The 25,664-nt window shown below is 40.6% G+C and overlaps 1 protein-coding gene and 1 pseudogene across 2 annotated transcripts in view; one reads left to right on the top strand and one right to left on the bottom strand.

Annotated features, from left to right (window-relative positions):
- The window catches only part of Ncald (neurocalcin delta), a 377,152-nt gene that overhangs the window by 160,080 nt on the left and 191,408 nt on the right, over positions 1-25,664 (bottom strand). For both annotated transcript variants that reach the window (XM_042672983.1, XM_042672985.1), the window contains exon 3: positions 6,320-6,400. The gene's annotated coding sequence lies outside the window, so the exon portion shown is untranslated. The remainder of the gene's footprint in view (positions 1-6,319; positions 6,401-25,664) is intronic.
- LOC122102288 lies at positions 9,002-11,221 on the top strand (annotated as a pseudogene).

Genomic DNA, 25,664 nt, shown 5'->3' with positions numbered 1-25,664 from the left:
AGGTTAGGATTTCTAGTTTTATAAGATCACTTCTAATTTTTAGGTGAGTACTGGAAAGATATTTCCCTATTACACTGAAATCTAAACATTTAGAATAGAATACATTTGCAATGCAAATTATATTACTATAATTATATTACTGTATTACTATAATACGAAGTTAAAACACCTCACCAGAGTCACTGATTGTGATGCAACAGGTCAGTGGTTCTAAATTCATGATTTTTTTTTATTCCAGGGGACATTTGGAAATATCTAGAGATGTTGTCATGACTGAGGTCATACTCTACTAGGTCATACTCTACATCTTACAGTGCACCTAAACACTTGCTAGAGCAGAGTTATCTGGTCTAAACTGTCAATAGTGCTGCATTCAGAGACTTTATACAAAAGGAATTATCAACAGTCTACCATTCTGTCCACACTGAGACTCTTGCTATAGGATGAGGTCTGAGTATTTGTTTCTCAAAAAGATCATATGCTGAAATCCTCACCCCAAGGTGACAGGGCTGAAAATCAGAATCTTTGAGAAGTCATAGTGAAAAGACCACACGAATGAGACTCAGTGCCCTTACAAGGGAAGAACTCAAGAGCTCATCCTCACATACATCTTACCATGGGAAGACGTCTATGAACCAGGAAACAGGCCATGTCACCAGACTCACAATCTACCAGTATCTTATCTGAGACTTCCCATCTTCCAGAATCATAAGACATATATTTCTACTGCTTAAAAACCACTCAGTTGATAGTATTATTAATAGCAACCCCAACAGACTACAGTAGTATGTAGAAATAATCACTTTGGTTTACATAGTCTGAAAGTGAAAAAGGAGGTTCCTGAAAATTAAACCATAATTATTAAAACTCCCTTTGATATAAGGAACTCCTTTCTGGCTTTTGCAATCAAGTCTTGACAGCAATCCTCTCAGAAGTCCTGTTTTAATTCCATCAGCAACAATAATGGCTTCTGCATAGACATGCAAGCCCTGTTTGGAGGAATTCTTCAAGTAGATCTTCAGAGAAGATGGGTTCAGTCGAAGCCCTAAAAGGTTCTAGGGACATATTATATACTCCGACTGGTAAGTTGTTGATGGCTTTAAGATGTCCCCTCAAAGAACAGATTAGGGAAATAAATGTCTGAAAGAAATACCTCTCCTTTTCATTGATTAGAAGGTGAGCACTCTTCTTAGAGATAGCAAATGTGTAAAATCTATAAACTACACTAAATGTCTGATAGCCAGCTCTTTTTGTAAGAAGAAATCGGAAGACTGAAGTGCTCTGCCTCTCACATTCTTCTCAGGAAATATTATTAGTCTGGGACATTTTCACACAGAGACTTAGATTTCTCCCCTCATCCTTCCCCACACCTCACAATGATAGGGAGTGGGGTACTAGCAAGCAATGACATCACTAAGTCCTCAGAATCAAAAACATAGTAGTGAGAATCCCGCTGTTTCACTCTCTTACTTTTTCTTGTCCTGGAATTTCTCCAGAGTCTTTGACTATGAACTAACTGAGTGTTATGAAGAACAATATCAGCACTGCTAGAACATATACCCATTTTTTACTCAACAGAATAGCCACACTTGTATGCAATATGAAACACATACGTGTGCGTGCGCGCACACACACACATACAAATTCCACTTAAGCACATATTTTCTCTCATATGTGGAAGTTAAATCTAAAAGACACTGGGACATGATAAATCATACTGGACTCTAGACATTCTAGATATTCATGGGACATTCATAGACATTCTAGATACTCTTAGGAGAGGAACAGAATGGCACAATGCCTATGTGTATCTGACCATATAAAATAATATTCATTGAAATGAATGCCAGGGAATGAGATTTTTACTTCATTACTGTTTTTGTTCTCTTTACATCTTGTTTGCTTGTTTATCTATCTTTGGGAGGGTAAGACGGGGCACAGAAGTGGAAGAACAAAAGGTGAACAAATGCAGCAGAGGTACTCACTAGACATTGTGGAAAATGAGCTCTACAATGTGTGGTTGGGGACACACTGGGAGACAGCAAGGGATGTGGTGACATTATCCAAAAAGAAATGTACTCATTACCTGACTTATGTAATTGTAACCCCTCTGTACATCACCTTTATAACAACAATAAGAAAAAATAAATAAAAGTTCACTTAAATATCATTTTTTTCTTTTTGTTCTTGGGCCACAGCACCACTTCCAGTTTTCTGGTAGTTAATTGGAGATAAGAGTTTCATTCCTACCGAGGCTGGCTTTGAGCTGTGATCCTCAGATCTCAGCCTCCTGAGTAGCTAGGATTACAGGCGTGAGCCACCGTGCCTAGCCCACTTACACTATTCATAAACAAAAACTTACTATAAGCCTGTGTATTTGCTTATTATCTCCTTGTTCCACTACAATTTAAGATCCATATGAACAGAGATGTGTGTGTGTGTGTGCGCAAGCGCATGTGCACACGCGCGTAGAGGTACACATCAGTACTGGTGCTTGAATTCAGGGCCTGGGTTCTGTTCTTGAGTTTTTATGAGCAAGGCTTGTACTATACCATTTGAGCCACAGCTTTATTTTCAGCTTTTTGGTGTTAATTGAAAATAAGAGTTTCATGACTTCCCTGACCAGGCTAACTTTGATCCACTGTCCTCAGATACCAGCTTTCTGAGTTGCTAGGCTTATAGGCATGACCCACCAGTATCCAGTAGGGATTTTTTTTTTGGTCTAGTGTTTATAGGATGAATGAGTATATGAAATAGCTCCTTTAATTTTTATGCCAATGACAAGAGACAATAGGATGTGTTCCTTGTTATAAACTATTCATGCTTTTTCACGGATTCATTCTCAGGGACCAACTTGCCAGCAAATGATCTTGCTTCAGGTCCTAGAGAGCTTTGTGTCTTTTCTATCTCAGTCCTTTGCCTAGAACTATGCCCCTTCCCAAACCTTCATAATTCTCAAAGGATACCTTTTCTGAACTCCCTGAAACTAGATATGAGGCTTATATTTTATTTATTTTTTATTGTGAACATACTGTACAGAGGGGTTACAATTACATGGGCAAAATAATGAGTACATTTCTTACCAAGCATTGCAGCCTCCTCCTTTGTTTACCCTTCACATCCCTTCCCAGCCTCCCCCTGTCCCCCTACCCAATCCTCCCCCCCCCCAAGGCTTATATTTTATAGCTGCACAGTTATTCATTTTTGTTTCCTTGTAACACTTGAAAATATATTTATTATTTGATTTTTCATCTCCTCCCCAAGCAACTTGTGTTAGCTTTCTGTGTCTGTGGCAAATAGCTAAAATAAATCAACTTATTAGAAGAAGAAAGGTTTATCTTGGCTCATAGTTCAGCAGTTTCAGTCCATGAATTGGTCCCATTATCTCTGGACTACCCCATGGTAGGAGTGGATAGTCAGAGAAGCTACTCGCCTCATGGTGTCTGGAAAGCAGAGAAAGAAGGGCATGACCTCACGGATCTATCTTCCTCCAACAAGGCCTCACCTCTTAAAGCATTCTCCACTTCCAAGAATGCCATGAGCTGTGGAGCCAAGCCTTTAACACTCTAGCTTCTTAGGGAACATTCATGTGTCCAAACTACAGCACCACCTCTCTCAGAAATCATGCCTTCTTGTTCCCCATTAATACCTTATCATTTTCCACAGTTAGCCACATAGCAAGTGCTTGATCGATACTGAACAAATAAATGAATTATTTTTCTAGGAATATCATCTGTACCGAGTATGTGTGTGCATGCTAAACCACATCTTTCTTAATAAGTGGTTCATCAATGCTTTCTGTTAACTAGAGCCATCATTTCTCCATGGCAATCTACTTTCTTCTACCTCTACATGACAGAGGACTTGCTACCAAATTGCTGGGAAATCAACTGCTCCCTTTCTATTCTTTTTCTACATACTAATTAAAAGGCAGCTTTGTTTTTGTTTTCTGCTGAAATTATTGTCTGTTTGGGCATGAAAAACACGATGGAGTAGAAAATGGTAGGCAGGGAATCAGTTACTTAGATGATCAGTATTTGTCTCCATGTCTATATTCAAAAACATCTGGAAGCCTACTTTAATTATCCTCTGGATATTTGGTATCTTGTGCTGAGAAATCTCTGAGTTAATCTCTCTCCATTATTATTGTTCCTGAATGAAAGGTTTCCTGTTGACAAAACAGGTGCTTTGTGATAGAGGGGATTTATGGGACATTGAAAATAAAATATCGGAGAGCTCTACAGCTAAGAAGATTACACCATTCCTTCTTCTAAGAGAAGTAGAAAAGTGGTAAGCACTGCAGAAACCTGCAGGAAAATACAATTGCATCCAACACATTGTAAGGAGAAGCTAGTCACCTGGGAATCAGAGGGAAGAGTTTGAATTTCTTGGGGATCTAAAGAAAATTATCCTGGTTTCCAGGGACTAAAGAGACACTTCCAGGCCAAAAGATGTTAGCAATAATCATAACCCTACAGTGTATTCATATACCTTAAAATAATTTCCTTTCTATTGTCTGGATCTCTGTTACTATGTAACTTAGTACAAATTTAATCCACACTGGTTCTTTTGTGGATTTTTTTTTTGTATGGGAAATACAGGAAGTGTTGGCTAACTTATACCATACTTTTAGAAAGCCCGTTAGGAAGCCTAATTTCAGTTACAGCTCACCTACACTGCCTTCCTTTGAGTCTGACAGATGCTATGCATGTGAACCATGGACCTTTGTGACTTCTCCTTGTCCCACATCAATCAAGTTTAATTTAGGTTCACTCTAGAAGGGAATCTATGGAGAGAAATAAGCTGTCCCTGAGGACACAAGGCACAAGGACAGGAGGGGGGCCCGGATGCTTGAGAAGAAGCAAGAAAGACCAAAAGCCAACAGCATCATACTCTCTATACCTTCACATCAAAGACATTGTTTTTCACTCATGCTTTACCATCTTAGCCAAAAATACACATTTTCCTACGATAATTCAAATAGGGCGTAAGAAAGCTCTGATGGCTACTGCCTACATGTAGGCTTATGACATCCATAAGTAATTCAAGCAAAATCTCAGAAGAAAAGAGCACTTTGGGGATGACCTGATCTTAGCCAGCTTAAATGTACGCTTCTGTCTTGCCCTTCTAAGTTCTCAATGCTGTTGGTGCAGGGTGAGGTGGGGAGAGGTAGTAGACATTGTTTAACATGACTTCAAGTAGTTCATCACTGTCCTATAGAGTTCATTAAAACCACTGCCTCCTCAGATTTGGAACTGAGACCTTTCATTTTCTTTCTTGTTACATCCAGATGAGCTATGCTGTTCATTGAATACTTAATCAAACCACAGATTAATGGAGGAGAAGAAGTGGAAAGAGAGAGCAAACAAATTGAAATTTCATTTTACATCTATTAAGTTCCCTTCCCAACATCAGCAAATATACAAAAAGCTTTTGTCCTTGTCTCTGTTTATTTTACTTTTTCAATTTATTACATGCACACACACACACACACACACACACACACACACCTATTTGTCCAAGAAAATATTCAATTAATAGCATGTCTTATTTTTAATTTGCACAGAAAGCATGACCAAGGCCCAAGTCATACTACCTACTGCAAATGTTGGCTGGCTCTCAACTGGGGCTATTAGTCTATTTTGAAATTTTTCCAAGAAATTCATATACAAGTAGCTTTCCTTTCCTAAAAAGCCAGTTTCCTAAATATACAATGAGATGGCTTTTGAGACTCAACTTGACAATTAGGAAAGTAATAATATTCCTACCTAAGCAGGAAATTCACGATGACTACTGCTCTAATTATACTGTAATAGGTTTTCAGAAGAATCTTTTCGAAATTAGAAAACATTCCATTTATTTGTTTCACAATATCATTGTCAGTTTTCCATAGCAAAGTAGTAGATTCAGAAGGTAAGGAGGAACAAACAAAGCCTTTGTTTCCGGGAAACAAGACACCAGGGTTTTATTTCACTATCAAATCTCTCACTTCATCTTGCTTTTTGTTTTGTTGGGTTTGTTTTCATAGATCTCTCTGGCATTTAAATAGTTTCCTACTTAATCCGTCACAGTAGGAGAGAACAAGAATTCTGAAAATGAGAGTAAGTGTTGAACTTCCTTTTGGGTCTCACACAAACTCATCAAGTTAAAAATGGAAATGGTTCTCCCAGGACAGCTTTAATAACAGATTGTTAGCTTGTGCTTTCTATTTACCAAACACAAACATGACCACACGACAAACTCACCAGAATTTGATATCTGCATTTTGAATCAGAATTTATACAATCTAATATTCCACAAGGTTAAAAAGTTAACTCACGGTGTGCAGTCACTCAGTGCTCCAGACTCAGAGCTTCCTCTGTGTCAGTGCAGATTTTCCAGCAGCTCAACCACCCTGCAACTGAGATCACTCATAGTTAGGGAAAGTGTTATTGAACATTTGACAGCTGGAGAGACTTTAGGTTAGGCTGATACTTTTATTACTTCTGTAGTTGCCTCTGCAAACAGGAAACAGGAAACACACCTACAAAACCACTAACATCCTTCAGCTTCATTGGTCTTTGGTTCAAAATACTCAGGAGAGAGTCTTGTGCCACAGAGGTAATAGGTACAGTCCCCCTAAAGATCAAAAAGGGGGCTCAGCATTTCCCAGTCTAAAATAGTTTAATGTTATGCAGGCAAAGTGTTACTGGGAGAAATAGGCATTTAATTACACTCAGGCCTTAATGGTCTTAATGCAGGCAGGACTAAAAACTTCAAAATAAATTTACTCAGGGACATACATATTAAATAATATAAAAATATATAAATTTGTTAAAATAATAAATAATAAAAGTAATACTATATCTTTCATGGAATTTACAGAGGAGCTATCACTTAGGAATCTTTTGATTATAACAAAAAACCCTACAACACATCTATAAATAGCAAAGCAAGGAAAGATTATTGGATCACTGAGCTTGGGCGCAAAACAAAACAAATCAGAAGTAGGGTTTGTTTTGGGAAATCACATTTTGCTGTGGTTTTTTTGCTCTGCAATGCTCTTGACACAAGTATTCTCTGTGACTGACATCATCCTTAGACTTCCCCCTTCTTGGTACAAAATATGACCGAAACCCTTCTAGATCATCCATCCATCCCTCATCCATTTGGGCAGCAGTTACATGGCAGTCCCAAACAGAGTTCTGAGTCACTCGGATGGCCTGTTGCTGAATCAGTCATTTTTCTTCAACTAATCAATCCAAGGCCATTGCCAAGGTAAGGGTACAGTCAAACTAAAGAAAAATTACATAGAGAGACATGCAGGGTTCTTTAAGGAAGGTCAAGGGAAAATGTATTTGTGTTGATGGATCAGTGCATACCTACCACAACTATACTCCACAATAAACTGAAAACTGAGGATATTGATCCATAAAAACAATAGTGCTTGGATTGTCACATGATATCTGTAAAAGAATTAGCTAAGGTTCAATAGATATTGGTTTCCCAAGGCTTTGCATTTAGTTGCATTCTCTGTTAATAATGGATTTGCTGTCTGAGAAAATGCTGTCTGAGTATTTCTATTCTTCATAAAATGCATTTATAGTATATGAAAAACTCTTGCATTGGACCTTCTGTTTTATTACTCCAACAACCCTGCCACAGGTAGGCAGACATGAATGACAGACGCTTAGACCATGGGACAGACAGCTGGATCCTCTACAATGCTTAGTCAAACCTTTTACATTCCAGATCATCAATTTTGCTCAAGAAAGGAACTTTCCGGGCTAAAACTACCAATGAGGATGATGGCCATGTAAAAACAGTTTGGGCTCTAGAGATATAAATGAAAATTCCCAGGCAGGCCTCTTGGCAAGCTCTATCATGTCTTCATTACACTTGAGGCCCTGATACAATGCTGGAGAATGAATTATATCTTGAAGACAACAGCTACATTTGGTAAAGTCTAAACTAAAGGTGCCTACACTGGCCTTCTTTCACTGCTCCTAGGCTGTTGTATGAGGAAAATTAAACTCTATTTGGTTAAGCCACTGAAGACAGGCTCTTGTTACAAGCCACTGAACATAATCTTAACTGATAGCAAGAAGTTGCCCAACTAGGTGAGATCAGGGCTTAAACCTAGGATTCTGGACTGCGATATTTCCAATAAATTGCCTTGCCTCTCCAATAGCACATCAGTTCTCTGCATCCTATAAAAACAGGCTTTAAAATGTATGCTTTCTTCTTCATCTACAACAGGTCTATATGATTTGGGTCATAGTTCAAATGGCAAGAGGGGATTTATTGTCTTTTTTTTAACTTTTCAACACATGGTACTCAAACACAAACTTGCTAAAGTGTGAAATGCCCTAGCTTGAGCAAAGAAACCTGTCATTTTACCAGATTTCCATCCAAAGCTGCTTAGGGGAGAATTAGCTATCTTTTCAAATCTTGCTACAGACATGTTTCTATCTTTAGCGTCTCATTCACTCAGCTATTAAAAAATAACAGAACCCTCATGAAGTCTGGAATAACTTACTGAGCCAAGGAGAACCATACCCTAGGATCAATTCCAGAAGGATTAAGGGTTTAACTGTGAAAAGCAAAAGGCTTAAACGTTTAGAGAGAAATATAGAAGAACAATTTTTTCTGACCTCAAAATAGGAAAGGAGTACTGAGGGCACAAAAGTGCTAATCATGAAAAGGAAGACTGATTAACTTGCAAGTATAACATTAAGAATATGTGTTGTTCAATCAAACAAGACAATAACGAATGCAAAGGACAAACCAGTATTGACAACAAGTTTACAAACAAAATGAACAGAAGACTAGCATTCCAATTATAAAAAGAAATGTTACAAATCAGTCATAATAACACAACACAATAGAATGATGAGCAAAAGACCTGACAGGCATGTCACAGAGAAAGACATGCATGGTAAATGGACTATGAAGAGATGAGTGGCCTCATTTGTAATCAAGAATATGAAGAGAGGGGAAAAAAAAGTGGAGGCAACCCTGAGAAACTTGAAATCGTTATTTATTTTCCGTCCTCCATTAGAGTTCCCGGAAAGCCCTCATGACCACCCTCCAAGCCACAAAGCACCCCCGCCTCCCAGGTGTATCTCCCACTCCTAACAAGATTCCCATCTGCTCTCAGAGACGCCCGCCTTTCTCCACAGTGAAGCTGGACACCCTGGACCAGGAGAACCAGGATCCAAGGAGCCTGGTGCAGAAGCCACCACTTGGTATTCAACGCTCCCTCGTTGACTCAGCAAGCCCCGGGTTGAAAGCCACACACCCAATAGAAAAGTCACGAAGTTTGGTGGGGATTACTCAACCCTGGAAACTCTTGGAAGAGCTCAGGCCTAGCCCTGGGAGACAAAATGTGGGGCCTGGGCCCCCTCCCCTGACAGGGGCTCCAGAGGCCATAGAGTTTGTAGCTGACCCTGCAGCCTTGGCCACCATCCTGTCAGGGGGTGAAGAGCCATCCCCTGGAGCGCCAGTCTAGTCTGGCTCAAAGAGTACTGGTTCGAGGGAGCAAGGAAGGCACCATCCGGAGAGGTCAGAATGCTTGGGCTTCTGCATACCTAGCCCCCAGAACCCCCATCCACCAACTGGACTCTGCTAGGGCTTCTTGCTTCTTAAGGTTGGAGGGACCAGGACCTCGAGGCCGGACTTTGTGCCCCCAGAGGCTAGAAGCTCTGAATCCACCTTCAGAATCTTCCCTTCAGTCTACTTGTTATCTTACAGGAGTTAAGAGAGACAGGAGGCAGCAGCCGGACTTCAGTGAAACAGGTCTCAAGATTGCTCTTGGAGAGTCCTGTGCAACCTGTTTCCTCTCTCTCTCTGAAGAACATGAGGTTATCCCTCACTCCGATGAAGGAGGAGGAGCCCTCCTGGGTTTGGCCCAGCGAGTACCATTAAGAGAACCACAGGAGATAACACAAACCAGGGTCAGTGGCATCTCACGGGATGCCTTTCCCCTACCCCTTTGGCCCAGCCTATGCCTGGCCGTGTGGTGCCACTTTCTGTCACCCACCCATCACCCTTTGGATGGGCACAAAGGGTATCATCTCCTGACCTCCCAACTCTGACTCCATATTCATTATTGTGATATCTTGCTGTTCGACCCAAAGTCCAATTCACTCCCATCAGATGAGTCCCCAGAGTTCAGCAAGCCCGATGGTCCAATGGCCTCTCTCCTCAGTCTTGTCCTGGAGAGCCTGCCACACCCTGGGAGCAGGTTGCTGTACAGTTGTTTGACCAGGATGGTTGAGTCAGGATGCAGGAGAGGTCTAGGTACCCAACGATGACAAATCCTTCTGGATCACACCCAAGTCAAAACCCCAACCTCCAAGAACTAGGATGCAGTGCATCAGTATCCTGCAGCAGCTGTAGCAACAGGAGATGGAGGGGCTGGCAATGGGCAAGTGCGTTCCTCTTAATGGAGGCTCCTCTCTGGATACGGTTGAACTTCAGCCTCTCCTGATTGAGATTTTGAAAACTCTGAATGCCCCAGACCATAATACTGGAACATCCTACCTTCCTGGACTGTCAAAGCACTCTGGGCTGCCAAAGCCCTGCCTTCCAGAGGAGCATGAGGAACCACAGCCCTTTTCTGGAGTAGAGGCTGATGTGGCACATTGCCCTCCACCAGAGCCAGGGCCCCCAGAATCTTGCTGTAGGATTGGGCCAGAGACACCAGAGTTCTCCTCCCAGGAACAGCCTGAGATCCCAGAGTCTTGTACTTCAGCACTGCCTGGACTCCATCAGTCTAGTCCCCATGAGCAACATGCTGGACTCCCAGAGGCCTGCCCTAGGGTAGAGCAGGGAGCATCAGTAGCCTACTACTCCCTGGAACCTAAAAGCCCAGATTCCAGCCTATGGCTCCGCTGCAATCAGGGGACACCGGCAACCACCAGCCTGACTTTCTCTTCCCAACGCCCACTTTGTGCCAGCCCCCCTATCCACTCACTTCAGTCTCAGAAGCCCCCGACAGGCCAGGCAGGCCCCAGCAGTCTGGCTCCTCCAACACTGGTCCTGAGGCAACGTCTCAAAGCCTGTCTCACTGCCATCCGCCACTCCCATGAGGCCCGCCTGGAGGATGAGTGTGCCTTCTACACCAGCCAGCACCACTCGGGTCTGCACCAACCCTGTGGCCAAGTTGCTTGAATGGCAAGAAGCCTGGCATTTTATTCCAGTTGGTTCTGCGTTTCATTCCAGTTGGTTCTGCCTCTAGGACTCTACATCATGAAGCTCCAGCCTTCACCTGCTCCTGCCCTTCTGAGCTCCCCTTCTAGCCTGTATTTATTGTTGGACTACCAATAGAACTCAGTACTAACACCCTTTTAACCCTTAATAAAGTTTCAAAAAAAAAGAATATGAAGAGAAAACTAAACTCTCTGGCAAATTGATATAAACACTGGAAACGATTTGCTTGCACAGATTTGAATGCTCCTATACCCTCCATCTGAGCAAGTCCACTCCTAAGTGAATTTGGGGTTTTTTGTTTTGTTTTGTCTGTCATGGGGCCTGAACTCTGGGCGTGGGCACTGTCCCTCAGCTCTTCAGCTCAAGGCTAGCACTCTACCACTTGAGCCACAGTGCCACTTCCAGCTTTTTCTGCTTATGTGATGCTGAGGAATTGAACCTCATTGAGCCTAATGCATGCAAGAAAAGCACTCTACCACTAGCCACCTTCCCAGCCCCCTAAGTGAATTCTTTAGTGCTATGGATGGAGTGAGCGGTAATGTCCCCTCCAAAACCCATCCTGAAACTTGATCTTCATTCCAACTGTATTGAAAGGGAAGTGACTGAGTCATAAGGGCTCTCTCTGTCTTCAGGAATGGATTAGTATCTTATAAAAAGGCCCTGAGTTGAAGGGAGAGCCCGTCTGCCCTTCTACCTTTGTACCATGTAAAGACACAGCACTGTTCTCTCCTGAGGATGTAGTAGTAACACTTCCAATGAATGAAAATGTATTATTTGGCTTTTTTATGCTTGCCATGTCTTGCTTAGTATGATTTTCATTTTCATCTATTTTCCTGCAAATGACATTATTTCACTTTTCTTTATGGCTGAGTAAAAGGCTATGGTATATATGTACATAGCTTTTTTTATTCATCACTATTTTATTTTTTGTGGAGGCATTCAGCTAATTCCACAGTTGGGCTGTTTTGAACACAGCTGCAACATAACATGAGGATGCAGGTATATTTCTTTCTTTTCTTTTTCTTTTTTGTTTATTGTTATTGTTGTTGTTGTCAGTCATGGGGCTTGAACTCAGGGCCTGAGTGTTATCCCTAAGATTTTTTGCTCAAGGCTAGCACTCTACCACATTGAGCCACAATTCCACTTCCAGTTTTTGAGTGGTTAATTGGAGATAAGAGTCTCACAGATTTTCCTGCCCAGGCTTTTTTCAAACCTCAATTCTCAGATCTTAGACTCCTAAGACTAGCATTACAGGTGTGAGCCACTAATGCCCCCACACAGGTGTATTTCTTGTATACTGATTTATACTCTTTTGGATAGATGCCCAATAGCAAGGTCAAAAGGTAGAGCTATTTTTTGCTTCTTAAGGATTCTCCATACTTGTTTCCATAGAGGTTACAGTACTTGATATTTATTTCTTTTACATATATTTCTTTTACATATATTTCATTTATGGCTAAGGATATTAAACATTTCTTTGTGTGCCTATTAGCTATTTGTATACTTTCTTCTGAGAACTTTATGTTAAATTTATTTGCCAATTTATTAATTGGGTTATTTGTTGTTGTACTGTTTAATTTGTAAAGTTCTTAGTGTATTCTGGATAGTAATCTTTATTCGTAGAATAACTGGAAGGATTTTTCTCCCATTCCATGGGCTGTCCCCTGATTCTGGTAATTGTTTCTTTTGCTGTACAGAAACTTTTTAATTTGATGTATTCCTATTTTTCATAGTTTGATCTTATGTTCTTGTCTATTGTGATCTTATTCAGAAAATAATTATCTGTGCTTATATTTTCCAGAGTTTTCCCCATGTTTTCCAATAGTAGTTTCAAAGATTCAGATATTGTATTGAGATCTTTAGTCAGGGATGGGAATTTGGCTTAGTGGTAGAGTGCTTGCCTAGCATGCATGAAACCCTAGGTTAGATTCCTCAGTAGCACATGAACAGAAAAAGCCAAAAGTGGCTCTGTGGCCCAAGTGGTAGAGTGCTAACCTTGAGCAAAAGAAGCTCAGGCACAATGCCAAGGCTCTGCGGTCAAGCCCCAGAACTGGCAAAAAAAAAAAAAAAAAAAAAAAAAAGATCTTTGGTCCATTTGAGTTGGTTTCTGTACAGCATAAGAGAAGGTCTAGTTTCAGTCTCCTGAATGTAGATAGCCAGTTTCCCCAGCACCATTTGTTGAAGAGATTGTCTTTTTATCCCAGTGTATGTTTTTTACCCCTTTGTTAAAAAATTAGGTGGCAGCCAGGCACTGGTGGCTCATGCCTGTAATCTTAGATAGACTCAGAAGGCTGAGAGCTGATGGTCATGGTTTGAAGCTAGCCTGGGCAGAAAAGTCTGGGATACTCTTATCTCCAATTAGCTACCAAAAAACCCAAAAGTGGAGTTGTGGTTCAAAGTGGTAGTGCTATAGACTTGAGCAAAAGGTTCAAGGACAGCACCCAGACCTTAAGCTCAAGCCACAACTGAACAAGTATAACAATTGAGGTGGCTATAGCTGTGTGGTTTTATTACTGGGTCTTCTATTCCCTTGGGTTTTTTGTCTGTTTTTGTGCCAGCACCATGCTAATTTTTATTAATATGGCTCTATAGTATAAAATCTAGAAGTCCAGTATTGTGATATCACCAGCATTTCTCTTTGCGCACAGGATTGCTTTGCTATGCTTGCCTTCCTTCCTCCTTTCTTCCCTCCTTCCTGTCTTTCCTTCCTCCCTTCCTTCCTTTCTCCCTCCCTTCCTCCCTTCCTTTCTAAAAAGTGGCAAAGTTCAGTGACCTGTGTTTTTTTTTTAATCTTATTTTATTGCAAAGATGCTGTTTTAACCCTGATCTTAAGGAGTCAATAATGACAGTAGCCAGAGAGGGCAAATTCCCCTTCCACTTTTAAGTGCATTGTTAGCTGCAGGTGTTGACAGGCATTCTTGATCAGTTTAGGAAATTTCCCTTCTACCCTTGTTTTTCTGAAAGTTTGTATCATGATTGGTTCTTGAATTTTATCAAATTATATTTATACATCAATTAGTATGAAGTGTTTTTTACCTTCTTTGGATTTTTATGGTGTCTACATTGATTGCTTTTTCAAACATTGAAGCAGTTTTGCATACTTGGAATCAATTTCGCTGATTTATGGCATTTAATTATTTTTGAATATTGCCAAACACTATTCATTAATATTTTGACTAGGATTTTTGTATCTATCATTAGGAGAGTTGTTAGCTTCTAGCTTTCTTTTGTTGTACTGTCTTTTTTGCATTTCAGAATCACCATAACACTAGCTTCATAAAATGAATTGGGAAAATGTTAGATCTAATTTATAAATGTACACATAAACACATGAGACTGCATACAAGTGCATACAAATGTATTAAGTGAAGTATGGTACTGGCAAGAGAGAATTCAAATGGTGTAATTCCTGAGAAAAATTAACAGTCCAACAAAATGGATACCAGAAAACTGGCACTTGAAAGATGTGTGGAGGTATCCAGAGGAAGAGGGTAGAGGAGTGAAGAGAGTAAGGGGAGAGAATTCAGTGCATATCCCCATGACACTAAGAAAAGTGAGAGGAGGGGACAGTTTGGGAGGGACGAGGAGAATGATGAAAGGGGTGACATCCATCACGATGCACTGCACTTACAAACTGACTCATTGAATGGTAATTCCCTCTATAACTACTTAAACAGTGCTTGGTAAGAAATGTACTCATCATCTTGCCTGTGTAATTGTAGCCCCTCTGTACAGTATTGTCACAGTAAAAAAATAACTAAAGATAATACAAATACATTTTTTTAAGTTTCCCCATCTTCTAGTTCCTGGGAGCAGTTTTGAAAAATGGGAATTCATTTTTTAAATGCTTGGTAGAAACCCCTCTGTAAAGTATTTTCACAATAAAAAAATTTTTTTTAAATGTTTGGTAGAATTTTCCATTGGGACTAGAACATGCTTTTACTAATGTTCTATTACTAAACCAATTGCTTCAGTTACAAGACTATGTGAATTATTGATTTTATATTGTATGAGCAATATTTGTATTTCCTTGGAAATTCATCTTTTATATAAGTTGTCAAAATTATTCTCTTATTATTCCTTTGCTGTCTGCAAGACTGTAATGAAACTTCTTTTTTTTTCGCCTGGTCCTGGGCCTTAACTCTGGGCCTGGGCACTGTCCCTGAACTTTTGTACTTGAGCCACAGCTCCATTTCTGGGTATGTGTATATGTATGTGGTGGTGGGGGGGGGGGGGTTGTGGAGATAACAGTCTCACAGACTTTTATGCCCCAGCTGGCTTTGAACTACGATCCTCACATCTCAGCCTCCCAGTAGATATTGTAGCTATTCCTTTCCCTTTGTCAGTGTTATTGGATTTTTGTCAGTCTTATTGATATTTTGAGTCATTTATTTTTCTATACTGTTTTACTAATTAAAGTAAATCCTTTACCTCCCTTTACATTTGCTTATTTAGATTTTTAACTCAAGGCCTGACTTTTGCTAGGCTGGTAGGCTGGTACAATACCTGTAAGTCATGCCTCTAGCCTTCTTACCTCCCTTTTTAGTCTTTTATTTTGCCAGTCCTGGGGGCTTGAACTCAGGGCCTGGGCACTGTCCCCGAGCTCCTTTTTGCTCAAGGATAGCACTCTATTACTTTGAAGCAAAGCTCCACTCTGGTTTTCTGTGGTTAGCTAGAGATAAGAGTTTCATGGTCATTCCTGTCCTAGCTACCTTCAAACCATGATCGTTAGATTTCAGCCTCCTGAGTAGGCCATGAGTACACAGCCCTTTGTAGCCCTTTATAATTTTCTTAAATATTTTTCTACATACATTGAGAGCTATACAGTTTTATAATTTTTGCTTCAATTAATCAACACTATTTGTTCATGTTAAGTTCATTCTCTTGATCATATTTTTGTTCTTTGTGTTATTCTTTCTTCTTTGTTAATATTCCAAGATTCTTTCTTGTACTACTTACTTCCAGTTTAGAGAACTTTCTTTATGTCTTTAAGCTAAGATCGTTAGTATAAATTCTAAATTTCTCTCCTCCTGAAAATGTCTTGATTTCCTTTCCAATTCTGAAGGATGTTTTCACTGGCTGTGCTATTCTGGATTGCCAGGTCTTTTCATTCAGTGTTTAAACAATGTGCCACTTCCTTCTAGCCCACATAGTTTCTGATGGGAAATTCTCTGACATTCTCTGTCCACCCCTCTACCTCCCCCACATAGATAAGATATCATCTCTCTGTTGCTGCTTTCAAGATCTTTTTCTTTGACTTCATTTTCAGAAGACGGAAAAATAGGCCTCAGTGGACTTTCTTGGACTAGTCCTATTTTTTTTGGGGGGGGGGCATTGTTTACTCAACTTCTTGACTCTGTAGGTCAAGATCTTTTTACAAATTTGAAGCAATTTCAGCCATTTTTTTCCCTTGACTGCTCTTCTAACCTTGTCCACTTTTTCCTTTCCTTCAATGCTGATGATATACAGTACAGGATTTTTAAGCCCCAGAGGCCCTGCTCCTTCTTAAATTTTTCTTCAATTTTCATCTTAAGTCTATTTTTTCCTTGATTGAGTGATATTTATTATCCTATCACAAGTTCACTGGTTCTACTATTATCCTATCCTAAGTTCTCTGTATTCTGCTATTACGCCACTAACTAAAGTCTCCTTTTGATTTCATTTATTATATTCCCCTAGCAATTAAACATGACAACAAAGTGGAAAAATATAGACAGTTCTTGCTTTCATGAAACATCTCTGTTAAAGCAGGATAGCTGCTGTGGCTTTCACTCTAGGGGACAGACAAGAGCTGAGGCAGAAACAAGCAGCATTTCACAATCAAGTCAGAGTCTACTTCAGTGCTGGACAGCTTTCCTCCCCTGCCTGTTCAGCTACAGCCTTAGCCCACCTTTCTCCAACCCTTCAGCTCTCTCAAATCTCTAACCATTTGTATAGATTTTTCTCTCCTCTGGCATCTGCTTCCCCTTAACTTCTATTTTTTTTACCTGGCCTCTAAGCCATTTCTGCCTGCATACTGACATGTTATGCATATGTGGCTCCCTGACCTAGCTCTTTGACCAGGGTTCTTAACCAAGTAAAGGCCATCTAGACATTCTAATGGGTTCACATCCACCAAAGAGGCTCTCATTGCTTTGGGGGACTGATATAATGCTCATCTTTCTTTTTCTCTCTCTCCTCTTCAAGGTAGAGAATGGGGTGATTGATTTTAAAGATCAGAGTCTCCTCTCTCTAGGACACATTTCTCTGAGGTCACAGGCTGCTTCTTATGTGTATTCCTTCCATCGTAAGCCCAGCCCACAGAGGCAGGAAGAGAAATGGGTGGGAGGACAAATTAACACTGAAAAGCTCGATAAACACAGCAAATACTAAAAATAGCTAGACAGCAGTAGTCTACTTTTAGGAATTTCGTTTGTGCCTTTGTGTTAGGGATGAAGGAGAGGGAGAGAGGGCTGGGAGAAGAGGCTGGAAATGTTAAGCTCTCTGGAGGTGGAAGCACTGAAGAGCTTCCCAGGCAGACAGCACCACTCAATCCCCTCCCCAAAATAACTCTTCCTCTTTCTCAGCTCTCCCAAGCTTCGGTAGCAATGCAAATGGCTCCCACACAGTGGTGGAAAGGGCATCCCTGCTCTTGCCAGCAGATAGGGAAAGCAGCTAGGAGAAACTGCAGTCTGTTTTTCTCCTCCATCTCTTCTCCCATTTTCAGAATACCCTAGCTATATTTGTGTGTCTGTGTGTGTGTGTGTGTGTGTGTGTGTGTCTGTGTGCAGGGGCACACCAGTCCTGGAGCTTGAACCCAGGGCCTACGTGCTGTCCCTGAGGTGTTTTACTCAAGGTTAGCACTTACCCACTTGAGCCACCACTCCACTTCTGGCTTTTTGGTTCTTAATTGGAGATAAGAGCCTTGCAGACTTCCCTGCCCAGGTTGGCTTCGAACCACCATCATGAGATCTCAGCCTCCTGAGTAGCTAGGATAACAGGAGTAAGCTATGATCACCAAACCTCTGACTACATTTTGACCTGAGGTTCCAGAAAGCAAAGTGTGATGTGGACTAGAGTGTGTCACTGGTACATCTGCAATTCTCTGTTATGCTGAGTGTGACCTGGCAAAGCTTTAATCCCCCATTATATACCATCTACATGATGGGAACAGTAACTTCATTATAGGAATTCCATGCATCCCCCAAGTAGTTTATTGCTAGGCATTCCTGTTCCCCATTCTAGAACTGCAAATGTATATATGGACATGATAGTTTCATGGCCTGGCTTAACAAAATGAAGAAGAGCAAATCTGTTCATTTCTATTTCTGTTATTTTCTCTTCTCTGGTGAGCAATTCCACATGCCATGACTCAACATGGATTGCTGGAGCTGGAGGAAAACACAAGATGAGGGAAATGAAGTGTTTCCACTTGGACAAATTAGAAACACTTTTGAGCTCTTCATCATGTATTCTCTGCACACTCAGTGAGGAGAGGCTATTTTGAGCCTGAATCTTCACATCTGCCCTCCAAGCCTCCATCATCACATGTCTTCTCAATAGTACCTCTGACCACAAGGAGAAGTAGCCTTCTTGCCCTTCTCTGCTCTCAAAATGATGGCCTTGTCCATCTTCTGCTCCATCTTTCATGACTTGTATGAAGAGGGGGAAGCCTCCGCATATTCCTAAACCCCCTCCACTGTCCACTATATCTCTTTCTATCTTTTCCCACCACCCTTACTCCATCTTGAGGCCATACCTATCTCCCTTTCTCAAAGCTGAAAAGAGTCTCAGCTTCTCTAATCTTGCAAACCTGCATGATTCTATTTTGTTACCCTTTATAATTCCATTGTTCTCTTTCTCTTCTCCATCATACTTCCCAGTGGAAGGATCTACGTTGATTAATTCCATCTCACTGCTTTTACTACTTAAGCCACTGTAGCTAAACTCTATATGCTTTCTGCAAACAACTTGATGATTGCCAAGCTGACAAATGCAATGGCTGTAACCTTTCTGCCCAAGTTTCCTGAGACCTAGTCTGCCCTTTGAGTCCATAATAGTGGAACCTGAGACCTGTCTATCATTCCCAAACTCTACTGTCTCCTCCTTTTCTGACCATCACCTGAATGTGAGCAATTGCCACATCTTAGAGCTGCTAGATTTAGGAAATAACAACATAATTTCTAATTCAATGAGAATTTTCAGATTAACAGCAAATAATACTTCAGTATATCTAAAGTTTTGCACAGTACATTCCTACATTGGAACATTCTTTGTTGATCTAAAATTAAATCTTAAAAGAATTTTCAACTTTTTAATCTTTTTACCTACCATAGTTATTTCTTCAGGGTTCATCTTTTTCTAACTTCTGATTTTGTTGATATTTTCTGTCCATGGCTTTAAGGATTACCATTTCTCAGAAAATATTATTATTGGGCCTGGGAAGGTGGCTCAGTGGAAGAGTGCTTGCCTTGCATGCATGAGGCCCTGGGTTCGATTCCTCAGCACCGTATACACAGAAAAGGCTGGAAGTGGTACTGTAGCTCAAGTGGTAGAGCACTAGCCTTGAGCTAAAGGGCTGAGGGACAGCACCCAGGCCCAAAGTTCAGGCCCCACAACAGACAAAAAAAAAATTGTTATTATTAATTTGAAAAATAAATCTAGCATTAACTACAATATGAATTAAATAATTTGAGCTAATCAAAGGGATAATATGATTTCCAATGTTTACAAATAGCATGCTTTGTTAGAAAATGAAAGGAATTAAAGCTTATTTTTTCTTGCATTTTTAATTGCTCTGAGGGACATGCCATTTGCAATGTACTAAACTTACAGTAATTTTTATCTCCTTACTTTACTTGTAGTACTTGATGTAGCTACTTAAAAAGGCAATTGGGAAATGTATGCATGCTGTTTTTTTTAAAGTGTTCTGTTTATTTGACTGACAATTTATTTTACCATCTATACAATAAAATTTCTGAAAGTTGTCTTGTGAGCCAAGTTTTTTTAAAAGTTTTAAAAAATAAAAACAGAGAAAAAAAGAAACTTCATAAATCTTCATCTATGTCACCAATCTCTTCTCACTTCTTCAACTCCTCCCCTTTCCTTCCTTCTCCTTCTTTGTTTTTGTTGTTTTTGTTCTTGTTCCCCTGTCCTGGTCGTCCTCGTCCTCGTCCTCCTCCTCCTCCTCCTCCTCCTCTTCCTCCTCTTCCTCTTCTTTCTTCTTTTCTGCCAGTCCTGGGACTTGAACTCAGGGCTTAGGCACTGTCCCTGAGCCTTTTTGTGCTCAAGGCTCGCATTCTACCACTTGAGCCACAGCACCACTTCTGGCTTTTTCTGAGTAATTTATTAGAGATAAGAGTCTCACAGATTTTTTTTGCCTGGGCTGTCTTTGAAGTGCAGTCCTCAGATCTCAGCCTCCTGAGTAGTTAGAACCACACGCATGAGCCACCTGCACCACTGCCTCCATCTCCTCCTCCTCGTCCTCCTCCTTGTTCTTCTCTACTTCCTCTTCCTCCTTTCTCTCTTCCTCCTCTTTCTCCTTCCTCCTCCCCTCCTCTTCTTCTCTGTGTTTCTCTTTTCTCCCCGCACTCACCACAGATACCCCATACTATTTCTACTCATGATATATATTAATTTTTGTTTTGACTCCCTATTTCTATGAATACCTCTCAATGACTTCAACTTCAAATCCAAGTATCCTACCTCTACAGTTGGCAGGATAGTAATTGATTTTACCCTAACAAGCACTCTTTCTAGATTGCACTGGTTTGAGGCTTTTATCGGTTCTGGATGTCTTTAAACCCTGTCAGGCTAGAGAAATTGCCCTTGGCTAGTCCCACTACCACTCTCATCATCCTCCCCCACACACATTTGAAAGCACAAGAATGGGAATGCCAATTCCTTCATCAGAGAAGCTCTTCGGGGGCTACTGATTGCAGCTCAAGTTCTCCAGCCAGCATTAAGAGCCTTCATCCAACTCTCTTCTCTTCTCTTCCTCTCTCTTCTTCTCTCTGTGATCTCCTCTATGCAGCAAAAGTCATGGACAATCAGGACACCATTCCAGGGCCTTCTTCTCTCCATTTGCTCACACTCAGAATTACATGAAAACCACTATAAGGGAACTCATACAGTACCTGTATAAATGCATGCTCTCTAGGTCCTTGCTGAATTTCTGAGATAAGTTAGTTAAAAGTTAACCACATTAACAAAATGAAATAGTTAAATTTATGAGTCATTTATGGGATGGTATAAACAAATGCATCATAAATACTTATTACTACCAATCATGAGCAATGTCAAGTTCACGCAAATATTTCCTATCTCTGTGAAGTCACGTCACAGCTAGATTTTGATAAGACTCCAAGAGAACAGACCCCTCACTGTTATCTCTTTCCATTTGTGTGTGTGTGTGTGTGTGTGTGTGCCAGTAATGGGGCTTGAAAATAGGGTATTTCTCTCTCACTTTGCTTTTTCATTCAAGGCTGATACTCTGCCACTTGAACCACATACCTGCTTCTGGCTCTGTGTTGACTAATTAGAGATGAGAGTCTCATGAACTTTTCTGCTCTGGATGTCTTCAAACCTAGATCTTCAGATCTCAGCTTCCTGAATAACTATGATTACAGGCATGAGCCACCAGCTCCATTTACTTTTTGAACTCTGATCCTTTCCCTTTTTTCCTTACTTCTTACAAATGGAAGGTTGTACTCTTCTTTGCAAAAAAATCCTGTTACATCAATCTCCAAACAATTAAATGGCTACTAAGTGGAGTTCTAAATAGCTATGAACCCACATTCTGATCCAAGAATATCTAAGTGCTATTATAACCTAAGTCAGAGGTTCACAGCTTTTTTTAATTTTAATGGGCCAGATAGTAAATGTTTTCAGCTTGGCAGGCCATATGGTCTCGATTCACCTCTGCCACTGTGACTCAGAAACAGGGCTGACCTGAAAATAAATGAGCAGCCTGTGTGCCAAAAACCTTACCTAAAATAGACAGGCCATTAGCCACAATATTCTGAACCCCAACATATATGAGGTTTCCGATGAAGTATGGCTTTCATTTTGTTCCCAAATTGTAAACTTCATTGTAGCACTTAATTGGAAAGAATACTGAAATTTCAATACTCTTTTTCTTTGCACAAGATCATATTTAAACTAAATTCAGCACTTTAGACTGGGTCAGGGACAAACAGTGAGGAAATTGGGGGCCTGGGTCTTCTTGGAGACTGGTCACTCAAGACAGAGACACAATCTAAGAGGGCATTCAAAAAAAAGCCCACAGGAAGGGGCTGGGAAGGTGGCTCAGTGGTAGAGTGCTTGCCTTGCATGCATGAGACCCTGGGTTCGATTCCTCAGCACCACATAAGCAGAATGGCACTGTGGCTCAAGTGGTAGAGCACTAGCCTTGAGCTGAAGAGCTGAGGGACAGAGGCCCTGCCCAAAGTTCAGGCCCCAGGACTGACCAAAAAAAAAAAAAAGCCCACAGCAATGAAGATAAAGCATGCTTTAATACAAACATACTTAATAATCAAAATGAATGAAAAACATCCACGAGGCACAACGTTTCAAAGTTGTCAGTAAAGTCAGTATCACTATTACTGGCTTTTTTCCCCCTATAGATTCCAGTGTGCCTCTGCAAAGCATTGTTATTGATCTGTTTTTATTTAAAGTTTTCATATTTAGTTCACCTTGGAATTTTTTCTTTCTGATTTTTTAAAAACATTAAATGTTACTTATCATGATTTTGGAGTTTGCAGTACCCTCTAATTTTGCACCAAAGCAGTACCTTCCTCACCTCCCTGGCAGGCCCTATGCTCCCCCTAGCCTAGAGACATTCTGCATTATCAGCATCTACCCTCAATTTAGAGAATGATGTTCATCTATTTACTATGATCTGCAGACTAGATCTTTCCTCTTGGTTGTGTTGATGCCATGTTCAATTTCTAGATCTACTTCCTACCCAGGTAGATTTGAAGCAGAAGGAAACTCTTGTCAAAACTTTCTCACAGATTTGTGTGATTTTATTTTGAGACAGAGTTTCATTATGTAACCTGGTCTGGCCTTGAACCCAAGATCCTCCTGCCTTAGCCTCTCCTCTCTTCTCTACCCTCTTCCTGAGCTGTAATTACAGTCAGACACCATCACATCTATTTCTTGTCCAGACTCTCTGGTGTCACTTCTTAAAGCCCATGGTAAAGAGAAAAAAGAACTAATATTACATTTAATTACTATTAAGTTGTACAATAACCATTTCAGTTTGCACAATACTATTAATGATACTTAAATTTCATTAAATACTACTAAATTCCCCAAGGAGTACACATCCATCATCTCATTTTCAGAGGTCTTCAACTCAAAATGGTTCAATGGATGATTTCTCTGGACTTTACAATGGTATAAAGTCCTAAACATACTTTGAGTTTTACATGTGGTTCTTTCCCAGGCTAGCATACTCTCTTCTTTGCTGGGCAGAGTACAGGGCTGAACCCTCATATTAGTAGATAAAGTGTAGCGGGTGCATTTCCAATGTGTGATATTGTTGTCACGTGATGGACCTGTGGAGAGGCGCACCAGTGGCTCCCATGACAACCCACAAGGTTTGTGACATTTATTTGTTGGAATAAGAGAGCAGGCCCTGACAAACTGAGGTCACAGAAAATACCCAGGCTAAAGCATTCTGCTGCATTGTGTTCTGTCAAGAAGCTACATAATTAGGTCAGGGTTAAGGCACTTTCTTGCCTTCCCGCCTTAGATTTGCATAGTACCTTTCTTATTTAGAAAGAGCTTTTCACTGCCTCTTCTCATTTGGGCATTAAATAATCCTGGCAGGTGAAAAGTCTCATATTATTTAAGACAGGCTAGCATGGACTTGTCAGTTCCACTAAACAGATGAGGACATAGATATCCAAAAAGGTTAAGTAACTAAAACCAAAGTCACCAGTTAATAATCAGAAAGACAAAATTAAAAACCCAGGTCAACTGAGGCCTGGTGAATCGTCCTTTGCCTTTTATCCCTTTCACCTTGAAGAAGCACACTCAGCCTAGGTATCACAGAGCCAGTACCATGTACACCTAACATTACATTGCATTGCATCAGACAACTGGACAGTTTTCTCCTTGATGGAACAATATCTTCTATTAGAAACTTTGGAAGGAGGAAAGAAGCACATAGGGGAAGAGCCTAAGTATCAGGCCTGATGAAGAAGACCTAGAGAGGTTAACAGGTGCATTAGAGGCAGAGGAGGACATCCGGGAGGAGAAAGAAAGGTAAACAAATCTGAGAGGATGGAGATAGGAAGAGACTCAGAAGGACAAGGAAAACTTGGCTCCCATCACTACTTGGTTCAAGGCCATCACCTTAGATGGCAGGAGCAAGAATAATTATTGTAATTGTTGTTGCCAATGACAATAATAACTAAATTGTTGCAATAATAATTGATCCAAATGTAGTTAACAACTTTTGCTCAAATCTCTCAACTTTTCTGGATTTAAGAAATCACATGTAGAATGTCCATATTCCATTTTTTCCCTTTCTTCCAGATGCCCCCCCTGATTGTGTGATTCCAATGGGTAAGAAGGATCAGATCAAGATGAATGGCTGATATAGGGGACTGGGAAGGTGGGCAGGAAGCCAGGTCTAAGGAACAATTACATTTTATGCTACTCCAGTGTGAAGCACCAGCTCATGTGAAAAGCACGTCTTGGTAGTCTATCTCTGTGATGAAATGCACAACAGGTACTCACAAGCACTGAAAACATTTGAAAGCCCAAAAAGTTTCCCAGTTAGTCATAAGTTCTATGTACCTTGTTCATTGGGGAGTTGCCACACCCTGCTAGGATTCCACACAGGGCCACATGGCTCCTCTATCCTTCAAAATAGAGCAGCTCAAATACTCCTCTGGCACTTTTAAAGACACAATAATAGAACATACCCCAGGCAGAGTGTGAGAGACCAATCTTGTAAACAGCAGGATGGCAAGGTGTAAACGGGAATGGAAAGAAAACATTCAGCCTTAAAAAAAAAGCCACTACTTCTGACAAAAAGATGGGAATAAATCCAGCCCCAAATATCATGGAACAAAAGCTCAGAGAAGTGTTAAATCACACACCAGGTGGCCGCAGGAATCTTCAATGATCCTTTCCAATCTGCCAACTCAGTCTCTTCTGGCATTCACCTTGATTTTACAGCCTCCTCTTCTAGCTTCCTATGCTCTAGGTTTTGGAGGAGAGCTTGGTTGGTTGTTTCTCATTTCCTGTACCACAGCCAGCATTTCCAAAAAGCTGAGGCTTTCCTAAGTCATGATTTTTCTTTCACTAATCCCCATAAACAATACTGTTCTGGAAAACAGCAATATTTTCCCTCTTTCCTTGGACTGAATCATGTTCTTGCATGCAGTGACAATATGTTCCCATATTCACACTGAGTCTTAGCAAATACTTTATCTGATCACTTATAATTTAGGAGGATTTAGCGCAGTACAACTTCC

Source organism: Dipodomys spectabilis, unplaced genomic scaffold, assembly GCF_019054845.1.
Source record: "Dipodomys spectabilis isolate Male_0828 unplaced genomic scaffold, ASM1905484v1 ptg000783l, whole genome shotgun sequence".
Lineage (NCBI taxonomy): Eukaryota > Metazoa > Chordata > Mammalia > Rodentia > Heteromyidae > Dipodomys > Dipodomys spectabilis.
Note: the sequence above shows the minus strand (reverse complement) of the source record. Positions and strands in the feature narration are given on the sequence as shown.